Source organism: Ctenopharyngodon idella, chromosome 10 (genome assembly GCF_019924925.1).
Source record: "Ctenopharyngodon idella isolate HZGC_01 chromosome 10, HZGC01, whole genome shotgun sequence".
In the NCBI taxonomy this organism is placed as follows: Eukaryota; Metazoa; Chordata; class Actinopteri; order Cypriniformes; family Xenocyprididae; genus Ctenopharyngodon; species Ctenopharyngodon idella.
In genome coordinates this window covers 7609238-7622333 of record NC_067229.1, presented here as the reverse complement: position 1 = coordinate 7622333, position 13096 = coordinate 7609238, and positions in this window count along the sequence as shown.

Sequence of the window (13096 nt, the reverse complement as noted above, 5' to 3'; positions counted from 1 at the left end):
TTATGCTCGGTACTCTACTGCTTTTCCTGTAGTTCCCGGATGTGAAATGTTGAAATTTGAACCACTATATTTGTGGACGCGAATTTGTAACGCGAAATAAAATGGCCCGAAAATTGCCTGCTGAATATTATAGGTTGTATTTTTAAACAGAATGAATATTTTGGAAGTGAAATCTGACAGGTGAATATGAATTATTGCATATTTAACAATGAAAATGTGTGTGAAATGTTTTGAATTTAAATATTCACAGCTTAAATATACAACCATGTTGAATTTCAGACCATAAAAATGCAGCCCTAAAAATACAATGCATTAAAATACAAGCAAGGTTAATGCAATGCAATTTTTTTTTCCCAAGTAGTGCATTTCAACATGCTTTTTTATTTCAAAAACATATGGCATTGTTTTACTTAAATAATAGCATTACCATTGATTTTTTTGTTCACCATTGTTTCAACATTAAATGCGGGTGCAAACGTGATATTGAACCAACATCACGTTATAATGTTGATTCAATCATATTGTCATTGATTTGAGGTTGAAATCTCAACATTGCTTCAACATTAACTGAGGGTGCAAGAGTGATACTAAAGCAACATCACTTTGTAACGTTAATTCAATGCAGTTAGCATTTACGCATCAACACTGACTCAACATTGTTTCAGTGGTTCCGTGGTTTCAGATTAGTGGTGCCTGTCTCATTGCGTCATACACTGATCACCCTGGCCCATGAAAAGCCACAAGGGGATTGTACGCACTAAACAGCGTCTGTGTGACCTTTACTGGTGGCCTTGTATGGACTCTCAGGTTCAGACCATCTGCCTGTGCCCCTTGTCAGTCTAATGACAAAACAGCTCTCACTTATCCAGCGCCTCTATGACCTGTTCCACTCCTTGGCGGTCCCTGGAAGAAATTAGGCCTCGATATTGTTGGGCCATTCGAGACTGCCAGTCCTGCTTGTCGGTATGCTGTGACATTGACCGACTACTATTCAAAGTGGCCTGAACTTGCCTTTTGCCCATCCTCCACAACTGACGGTGTCATAGATTTTCTGACCACCGTTTTCAGCCATCATGGAAATCCGGAAAGCATTGTGACTGATAACGGGACGCAGCCTTTGCTGAATTTCTTAAGACCCGGGGGAAAACCATAACAAGACATCTGTGTACTACCCTGCAGCCAATGGAGCTATTGAGAGGTTCCACTGTTCTCTGAAGGGCTGCATACAGACAGCCATCCTGCAGTCACAGCCTTGGAAGGAAGCTGTGACCAACTGGCTTCAAGTGTATCGTGCGACACCTCATGCCACTACCTCAACCTCACCTTATGAACTGCTCTATGGACGTAAAATGCGAACCAGAATGGACATTTTGCTCATTGCTCCTATGTCGAATTCATCTGTCCATGACACTGTGGAAAGGAAACAAGCCAAGATGAAACAGTACACTGACATTAAGCGGCATGCACGTACCCCGTCTTTTGCTGAAGGGGAGAGAGTGAGGATCAGAATTCCTTGCTTAGTCTCTAAAGCACACTCCAGATTCTCTGCTCCGTTAACAGTGGAAAAGCGTGCGAGTCCAAACACCTTTCTGCTAAGTGATGAGAAGAGATGGAATGTCACACACTTGGCTCGTTCTCATTCTGTGCCCGGAAGTGGAGGTCAAGATGATACACCAACTTGCACCCAACTCATTCAGGGTACTTCTCCAAAATTATTATGTATTAGTATTGTATTGTATTATTATGTATTATTACGTATTAGATTCAAAGTGGCACAAAGACTATGTAATGTAACTGATTGAGATTTGAAGGGTTAAGAACCATTTTTTAGTTGAACTAAGCTGTAAAAGAAATGTACTTTAAAAAGTGTTCTGAGTTTCATGAATGTGAAGTCATTTAATTTCAGGAAGGAAATTTTATGAAAGACTTTTGACTGCCATATCTTAGTTATGTTAATACACATGTCACCTTCTTTTGTAACTGCAGTTGCAGCCTTTATTGCAAAAATTTCATAAAACGAAAAGAGTTTAGTTACTGAAGTAGCGTTCTTAACAGAGAGGGAAGATGTTGTGTTCAGTGAATCATTGTGATATTGAGTATGGTCGCTAGAGGGCAGTAAAACCTAATAAGAAAAACCTAGAGAGGTGATGAAGGAGTCGAGTTGTTGAATTGCTGTGGTACTGTTGACTGATGCTTCCTACAGTAAAGACAACCGTTTGGAGTTAGCTTTTGTTTTCATTCTGTTTTTACATCTTACAACATCATAACACCCTAGGTGTTTAAAATCCTTTAACATGTACCAGTGTATTTTTAAAGTGAAGGTTTGTGGATGTACATTATCCTGACAGGTTTTATTTGGTTAGTGAAATTGTCCTCATTTTAATAATTGATGGCAAAAGTTTTCTAAAAAAGCACAGAAGACAGAAAAGGAGAAACTCAAATAAATGCAAAGGAAATATATGTAAATTTGTATTATTATTATTATTCATTATTGTTATTTATTATTTTGTAACTGATGTTATCACAGATCTCATATGTAGGTTAACTGAGGTTTATAGCAGATGTGTTAACATTGATTAACAATTAAAGTATGAAGAACGGTGGTCGGGTGGGGTGTTATAAACCAATAAAACTCATTTGATTTATGAGAATATAACCACCTGCCCTCCTTTTGTCAATGACCGTGTCACCCCCAACCCCCTGAGAATCACTCTGATCCATGTCAGACAGCTTTGACAGTTGGAGTCATTGTTGAACATTTACAGAAATATAAACTCTATGTTTTACAGCACAGTCGAATGCTCTGATATTAAATGTGTAGATCTACATACACAAACAAGAAGCCTCATCTCGTGAAGAGTTTAAACCCAGTGTTTCCATTTGAGGTTATAAACTATGAGAACTGACATACATAAACATATAAAGGTACTGGCATGTGGTTCAAGGTTAAACCACCACTCGAGATGAAGGCGAGAGACTCTGTTTGTCATTGGCTGTCAGATGACCAAGTTACCAACCAGTGGAACATGTTTCTGTTTTTTTAGCACTTCAGTTGAGTTTGACCAAACTGTAGCCTGTAGATTTCTTTTTTTATTAAATTTATACATAATATATATATATATATTATGTATATATATATATTAAGTATTATGCACAGTAATAGTAATAATAATTAATATACATATTAATATATTTTATATATAAATTATATAAATATCCCTAATAATAATAATTTATAATAAAATTCACCAATGTATAACAGTTAACAACATTACAGTATAAACTGTATAAATACAAGGTGTGACTCATGCCAGGCTTTTTATTTATTTTTTTACAAACAAATAAAGAATACAAACACATTTTAAGATTTGTTTAATGCAACTAAATGAACTAGGTCTTCACACCAGACTTGATAAATGAAAGACCGTGTTACAGTGATGCTTAATCTGTCTGTGTTCATACAGTCCTAAACTGATGATTTCTGATGCTTACACATAAATTTAACTTATTGTAAAATTAATCAGTTTTGGTCTTGAAGCTGATATATCACTCGTGTCTGCAGTAGATCAGCATCATGAACGTGTTTTTCCAACCGTTCTGTTTTTACTGACAGTTATATTATTCTTTCTTAAACTGTAGAGATGCCAAATAATAGTCAATAGACTAAATAATAGAAAATTCACAATTATAACAACGGCACCTGGCTATAGAGAAGAGCATCATATTGATATTTTTAGCCTACAGTTTCATATTTCATTGGCTGTTTAAATGTAATTTTTCTGAAAGAGCAAAAACTCACCGATCAGCACAATGAGCAGAAGCCCGATCATCAGAGCAGATATGATGATAATAATCTGACATTGTGTTTGATTCTGATCAATAAACTCAATCACTGTATGATTGTGAAACTCAGTTAGTCGAGTTGATTCTGGAAAGAAAGTGTCCATAATCTGTTACTGTCAGTCTCCACTGCAATTTTAAAACTAAAATTAAACATTAATCTCTGTTGACTAAAGCAACCAAATGAGCCTATCTTTTAGTGTCTAAAAAACAAAACAAAACAACAAAGTAGTTATAACTGTAAATAGTCACAGATCAAATGAACTCACCGGTGAAGTGCAGTCTGGAGCCGTTGCTGAATTTTGGAGGTGTATCAGTGTTCATACAGTAATAAACTCCTAATTCATCAGCAGTCACATTATTTATAACCAGACAATGTTTAAATTGCACTGAATATTTCTTTCTGAATGTTTTATTAAAGTAAAAAGGTGATAATGGTGTTGGTAATGATCGTAGAATCACTGTTGGAGGATCTGGTGTTTTCAGTAAAATCCAATAAACCTCATTTTCATCAAGATCACAGTTTATGGTCACATTTGATCCCAAATCAGTTAGTTGATCTGCTACTGCTGCTTGACAACAGATTAATACATCTATAAGAGAGAAAAACACAGTAGCATAATACTGTGAATCCACAGCGTAAAAAAATGATAAAGTGCACGTAAATATAATTCATAATAAACTCACAGAGAAAAAGCTGAAAGATCCTCATGTTTTTGCTGTGTATTAAAACACTCCATCCACACACCATTTAAACTCTTTTGTAGAGCTCTCAATCAAAGATATGAGAAAGAAAGAAAGAAAAATAGATTTTTCCCACATCAGTCAGAGGAAGTGTAAGTGGGTGGATCTTGCTGAACTGATTGGAGAACTAACATTTGTAGTCTCTTGTCTGCTCTACAGCATATGATGTTTGGTTTGGCCACATAAACATCTGTGTAGTCTTCTTTATAGTATTTCTTTTTTTTAATTCACAGAGAGTTGTTTATTAATATGTTGAATGGTCAGAAAACAAATCAAGCTTGCAAGAATTTTAAAAGTACTTGACAAAATTGTGTTAAATTCTGTTTTTCATCACGATTATTATCATTTTCTTCTTGGTAACAAAGAAATAATTTCCAAACAAACAGACATTTCTTTCATCAAAAAGTTTAATTTAATTATCACAAATGAAATTCATATTTGACCCCTTTGTTTCTCTCTCTTTCAGTTTTTCAAAAAAACAGAACATTTTTTTTATGAGTTCTGTGAACTTATTCCATTTGAGTGAACAAAAAAAAAAAAAAACTTCTTAATATTAAATTAAACTATAAATCCAAATACTTTGTGTAGCTAAAACTCAAATTGCATAAAACCATTAAAATCAGAATCTTTTGCAGATAACTGCCAGCTAGAATAGCAATATCACAAACACACATACAGTACATGTGCTAAGGATTAGTTCACTTCTGAATGAAAATTTCCTGATAATTTACTCACCCCCATGTCATCCAAGATTTTCATGTCTTTCTTTCTTCAGTCGAAAAGAAATGAAGGTTTTTGAGGAAAACATTCAACTGAAGTCCACTATATGGAGAATAATCCTGGAATGTTTTCATCAAAAACCTTAATTTCTTTTCGACTGAAGAAAGAAAGACATGAACATCTTGGATGACATGGGGGTGAGTAAATTATCAGGAAATTTTCATTCAGAAGTGAACTAATCCTTTAATACAGGTTAACACTGTGGACTAGCACAGACACTTTTTAAATAATGCAACATATATTTTTAATGTTCTTTGGCTCATTCTTGACCACGGTGTCTACTCTTTACCAAAATACCAGATCTACCCCTATATTAAACGTGCAAAAACACAAAAATAACAATTTCAACATTTATGCTCCTTTAACAGCCAACAGCAATGCATGCTGGGAAAATGAAATCTGCTGTAACTTCAAATAATCAGTTAGTGAGTGCACATAACTTTTAATATTAACTTCTATTAGTCTGTTGTACAATGGACTTTCAGAAGTATGAGTAAAATTAACTTTTCATTTAGTAAATGTGACTGTAAGGGTTTGGGTCAATGACAAATAAATGTTTTTTTGACAGACTCATTAATTTATTTAATTATGACACATGCAAGCTAAATAAATTATTCATGAATAAGGGTGTAACAAGCAACAAGTTCTGCATTTTTGTTGTGCTCATTTACTGAAAAAAATTCCACTTCCTTGAGTTTCTTTTTTTCCCCTCTTTTTTAGAGAACTTTCACCAATCAAAATCAAATCCAGTCAGGGCAATTTCAATTACAAAAGACTTTCAGGTAAAAAAAAAAAATCCACAAAACTTCAAGATATTGCCACAAGTAAAATAATTTTAAATATCTCAAATTTCTGTACAGTGATGAACCAATCTGAACTATGATGAATGACCTTCAGAGGGCAGCAGATGAGCTCTGATACACACAACTTCACCAGCAAATGTTTGAAAATATCACATTAACTGAGGTACGGTCTGTAATGAAAAGGAGCAGCATAATTGTTCTTATACATACTTTTATATTCCTTATATTTCTTTTAACATTGTGTAGATTGGACTCATATAAACACTGAGCAGTGTTCACTGAGGATTTTGCTGTGTATGTTGTACATTTCAGCATCTATCCAAACAGAGTTTTGTACCTGTAAATGTTTTATTTTATTTTACATACAAACATGAAAAAAGTCAGTTATATATAATTTTTTAAAATTATTATTCTACAAGTATTTGTATTTTATGTCTCTGTCTAAGGGCAGCACAAGTGGCTCAGTGGGAAATACTGTCTCCTCACAGCAAGAAGGTTCCTGGTTTGAGTCTCAGCTGAGCCAGAAAGTCTTTCCTTCTGATGGTTTCCCTCACAATCCAAAGATGTGTGAATTATAGATGCTAAGTTGTCTAAAGGTGTGAACGTGTGTTTCACTGCCTATGGATGGAGCCGTGACTGAGGGGTTTTTTTTAACTTTGCAGAGGTTCCATGAACGTCTATATTGGACGTTCAGAAGACGTCATAAAAACTTATTCTGGCTCCTCAGTGGACGTCTTTTCAACGTACGACTTTTGTGACAAAGACGTTGAAAATACGTCTTCTGGACATAGCTTTGCTTAGTGGGATGCTACACTTGATCTATGTAAAAGTGTTGCATATGAGAAAGGGCCTCCTCAAAATGTACTCTCTCTCTCTATTTCTCACATGTCAGTAGCCTACATCTCTGTGGGACTTTGGCTACAGGTTACAGACCTAGTGTCATGTTGGACAGGTTCAGTCTAACCATTCATAGCAATAAAATCTTCAGTAACTATAGGTGCTTTTCAAGTTACAGTTGTCAAATGCTCTGATATTAAATGTGTTGATCTAGATATACAGACAAAGGGCATCGTGAAGTAAAGAACAGTGTTTAAACCCCAGCAGACATCCTGCAGTGCTGCTGTTTCCATTTGAGGTTAAGACAACTGTGAGAACTGAGATACATAAACGTATAAAGGTACTGGAAAAACACTGCGCTCGGTTCATGATTAAACCTCCACTCTAGTCAAAGGTGACAGACCCTGTTTGTCATTGGCTGTCAAGTGACCAGTGGAACATGTTTCTGGTTTTGGTTGAGCGTTTCAGTTGAGTTTAACCACATGGTGTAGCCTGTAACTTTTTTTTTTCTGAATACAAAACCATTTTATTGATAAATATACTATATATGTGATCATTTTAAAAAATAATAATAAAACTTGCATTTTGTTTTTCATTTAGTGCTTTGAGGCTATTTCACACAACACATATTCACATCATATTCCACAAGACAAAATAATAATTGTATTATTTATTATTGAATTCATATATACACTGCCATTCAAAAGTTTGGGATCTGTACAATTTTTTAATGTTTTTAAAAGAAGTCTCTTCTGCTCACCCAGACTGCATTTATTTAATAAAAAAAATACAGTAAAAACAGGAATATTGTGAAATATTATTAAAAAAAATTGTAATTGTTGTCTGCTTGAATATATTTTAAAATGTAATTTATTCCTGTGATTCAAAGCTGAATTTTCAGCATCATTCCTTCAGTCTTCAGTGTCACATGATCCTTCAGAAATCATTCTAATATGATGATTAGCATATCAAGAAACATTTATGATTATTATCAGTGATGAAAACAGTTATGTACAATTTTGTGCAGGATCCTTTGATGAATAGAAAGTTCAAAAGAACAGCATTTATCTGAAATAGAAAGATTTTGTAACATTATAAATGTCTTTACTGTCACTTTTGATCAAATTAATGCATCCTTGCTGAATAAAAGTATTGATTTCTTTCGGTTTTTTGGCCGCCACAGAATTTGTTAAAGTGGACATAAGGCCTTGAAATATGATGTACTGTCCTAACAAAAAGAAAAAAATTGTTTTTTTAGCATTTTTACTGTATCACACTTTTTATAAACCCTTACTCTCATTTTTTTTTCATAGTAAAATGGCAGTGACACACAAAGGAAATATGTTATAGACTGTACACATAAAACAGAAATTGTAACGTGAGCTCTAGTTTTAATGTTCATATCAAGTAGTTAGCTTTGAAAATCAAACATGGAGATGAAAGAACAATTGTAACCCTTTACATTACTAAATGATAAACATTCTTTAATTCTTAAGTTCATGTGAATGTGTTCAATTTGAATGTGAGAGGTTGCCTTTATTTTTTCAAATTAGCTCATTTTTTTCACAGTGTGGTAAAACAGCAACAACAAACTTGTGCTATACTTGGAGTTTAAGGTCTCTTTAGTCATAAAGACATTGGTTAATAAAATCCTGAAAAAGTTAATAATCATATAATGTACAATATAAGTATGAGCTCAGTCATACTCAAGTGTTTATGACTTCAGCAGTTTTAGAGCAGAACGGGTCCTGTTGATTTGACTGGGCCAAATATTTTTTACGCAGGTAAAATTCACCTCAGCATACTGAAAGAGCAACGAGGAAAACAATATTAGCACCAAAACTTTACTAGATAATTTCATAATCTAAAAAAGCAGTAGTTTGTTGAAATAAGTCAAGACCCCTCAATAACTATCAAGTCAGAAATATTAGTTATAATGATGGTTTTGCATATTTTACCTGCAATAGCTCCTGATTCTGTATAACTTGCATCTGCTGTAGATCAGTGTTGAGCTGTGATTGTTCTGCAGACCTTCTGTTTCCAACAACAATAACTTTTAATAGTCCTAAAAATCAAACAGCGAAATCAGATTCAATATTTATTAAAGGTTGTATTATGCTTTCTTAAAATGTAAAGACATTCAAAGTCACAAAAATAACAAATTAATTGTTAAATAGTCAGAATAAACAATCCTAAATAAAGAACTCCACCTGCCTTTGGATATTCTGTTTTCTAAACTAAAGAATAGCTGATCACTCACCGATCAGCACAATGAGCAGAAGCCCGATCATCAGAGCAGATATGATGATAATAATCTGACATTGTGTTTGATTCTGATCAATAAACTCAATCACTGTATGATTGTGACACTCAGTCGAGTTGATTCTGGAAAGAAAGTGTTCATAATCTGTTACTGTAAAAACTGACAGTCTCCACTGAAGCACAATGACTGCAGTTTCATACATCTATAATATCTAGCTTTTTATATATTCATATCTGTGTGGAGCAACCAATGAAAGAAATAATTATGTTGTTTATGTGTCCAAAAAACTGAAGTAGTGAATAACAATAAAACGAATAGTAAATAATTTCACTGATCATCATTATGATCTCTGAAGGAGTAAATGAACTCACCATTGAAGTACAGTCTGGTGCTGTTGCTGAATTTTCATACAGTAATAAACTCCTAATTCATCAGCAGTCACATTATTTATAACTAGACAATGTTTAAATTTCACTGAATATTTCTTTCTGAATGTTTTATTTGAGTAAAAAGGTGATAATGGTGTTGGTAATGATCGTAGAATCACTGTTGGAGGATCTGGTGTTTTCAGTAAAATCCAATAAACCTCATTTTCATCAAGATCACAGTTTATGGTCACATTTGATCCCAAATCAGTTAGTTGATCTGCTACTGCAGCTTGACAACAGATTAATACATCTAAAAGAGAGAAAGAAGAAGAAGAAGAAGAAAAACAGTAGCATAATGCTGTGAATCCACAGTGTAAAAAATGATGAAGTAACGTAATAAACTCACAGAGAAAAAGCTGAAAGATCCTCATATTGTTGCTGTGTATTAAAACACTCCATCCACACACCATTCAAACTCTTTTGTAGAGCTCTGAACCAAAGATATGAGAAAGAAAGAATTTTTTTTTCTCTCACATCAGTCAGAGGAAGTGTAGGTACCCTGGTGAACTGAGTGGAGAACTAACATTTGTAGTCTCTTGTCTGCTCTACAGCATATGATGTTTGGTTTGGCCACATCTGTGTAGTCTTCTTTATAGTATTTTTTTTCTTTTTTTTTTTAATCACAGAGAGTTGTTTATTAATATGTTGAATGGTCAGAAAACAAATCAAGCTTGCAAGAATTTTAAAAGTACTTGACAAAATTGTGTTAAATTCTGTTTTTCATCACTATTATTATCTTGCATACTTCTTTTTCTTCTTGGTGACAAAGAAATAATTTCCAAACAAACAGACATTTCTGTCATCAAAACGTTTAATTTAATTATCACAAATGAAATTCATATTTGACCCCTTTGTTTCTCTCTTTCAGTTTTTCAAAAAAACATTTGAGTGAACAAAAAGAATACTTCTTAATATTAAATTAAACTATAAATCCAAATACTTTGTGTAGCTAAAACTCAGCCAAATTGCATAAAACCATTAAAATCAGAATCTTTTGCAGATAACTGCCAGCTAGAATAGCAATATCACAAACACACATACAGAACATGTGCTAATTTATAGTTAATACAGACTAACACTGTGGACTAGCACAGACACTTTTTAAATAATGCAACAAATTTTTTTAATGTTCTTTGGCTCATTCTTGACCACAGTCTCTACTCTTTACCAAAATACCAGATCTACCCCTATATTAATTGTGCAAAAACACAAAAATAACAATTTCAACATTTACGCTCCTTTAACAGCCCAAAGCAATGCATGCTGGGAAAATGAAATCTGCTGTAACTTCAAATAATCAGTTAGTGTTACGTACAGAAGGGAGCGGAGACACAGGTAAGGGTAATCAGGTTTATTGAAGGTAAAACAGAGCGTGCAAGCAGAGTGCAGGTGAGTTGTTGCAGATGATAGAGTTGACGAGACGTGGAACTGGAACTGATACTTGTCTGTGTGTCCTAGGAAGCGAGGATGCAGAGAGATGTTGCACGCTAGGAATATGTTAAAATTTAATTTTTTTTTTTTTTTTTTAATCGGATGTGAATTTTAGTTTTGAAAGGGGACTATATCAAAATTACAGCCTAGTTCTATTGTGTTAAATTATGTTGACTGATTTTGCTACCGATACGTCGGAGGTGAGCAGAAGAGTGGCGTCATCAGCCTGAGTCCTTGAGAAAAAAAAAAAGAGAGCGAACGTGCACTGTTGATTGTGTGTGTGTAGGCTATGTATAGAGAAATCCTTGCGTGTAAATACGAACTCCAACACTGAACTGAGAAGAATAAAGTTGTAAAAAGGAGAAGACGGAGTCTTGTCTTTCCAGGGGTGCAACAGAGACGTGGAGCAGATGAACACACTGGAGAATCACAGGAGACGTGGAGACACAAGGGATCACAGGAGACGCTGGAGACAGGTAAGTAGTCGTGTTTCGGGAGTCCTGGAGGTAAGTATAACACTGGTATGTGTTAACGAGACCAGACAGTGACTGAGTGATCTGGCGTGTCTTTTATGTGGCTGTGGTGATGAGTGTGAATGAGCGTCAGGTGTGGCTTGTCAATACTCAGGAGAGGGAGTGCGTAGTGATTGGGTGAGTGTAGAGCCTGGCGTGTCTGTGACAGTTAGTGAGTGCACATAACTTTTAATATTAACTTTTATTAGTCTGTAGTACAATGGACTTTCAGTAGTATGAGTAAAATTAACTTTTTATTTAGTAAATGTGACTGTAAGGGTTTGGGTCAATGACAAATAATTGTTTTTTTTGACAGACTTATTAACACATGCAAGCTAAATAAATTATTCATGAATAAGGGTGTAACAAGCAACAAGCTCTGCATTTTTGTTGTGCTCATTTACTGACAAATTTTCTTTCCCCTTCCTTGAGTTTCTTTTTTGGAAAACTTTCAACGCCAATCAAAATCAAATCCAGTCAGGGCAATTTCAATCACAAAAGACTTTCAGGTTAAAAAAAAATCCACAAAACTTCAAGATATTGCCACAAGTAAAATAATTTTAAATATCTACAGTTTCTGTACAGTGATGAACCAATCTGAACTATGATGAATGACCTTCAGAGGACAGCAGATGAGCTCTGATACACACAACTTCACCAGCAAATGTTCGAAAATATCATGTTAACTGATTACAGAAGAGGTACGATCTGTACATACTTGTACACATCTACAATGTTCATCACACACACACACACACACACACATTCAATTCTGACTTTACATCTTTATATCAAGCCTTATATTTACAGACTGTAGTGTGAATGTTCTATGTGTGTATATATAATGATTAACAGTAATAATTAATATACATTATGATATTTTATATAAAAAATATATAAATATCCATTATAATAATAATTTATAATAAAATTCACCAAATAACACCAATGCATAACAGTCAACAACATCACAACATAGACTGTACAAATACAATTACTCATACCAGGCCACTTCCAAAGAATCAATGTAGATTCATTGTTGTTGTTGTTTTTCAGTTAATTTATTGAAGAATACAAACACATTTTTTAATTTGTTTAATGCAACTAAATGAGGTCTTCACACCAGACTTGATAAATGAAAGACCAATGATGCTTAATCTGTGTTCTTACAGTCCTAAACTGATGGTTTCTGATGCTTACACATGATGTACTTTATTGTGATGTTAATCAGTTTTGGTCTTGAAGCTGATATATCACTCGTGTCTGCAGTAGATCAGCATCATGAACGTGTTTTTCCAACCGTTCAGCAAACACTAAGAATGAGACAGTGAATTCAGTATTTACTTATGACAGGTATAGCCTATTATTCTTTCTTAAACTGAGATGACAAATAATATTCAAAAGACTAAATAATGGAAAATTCACAGTTAAAACAATGTCCCTTGACTCTAGAGAAGA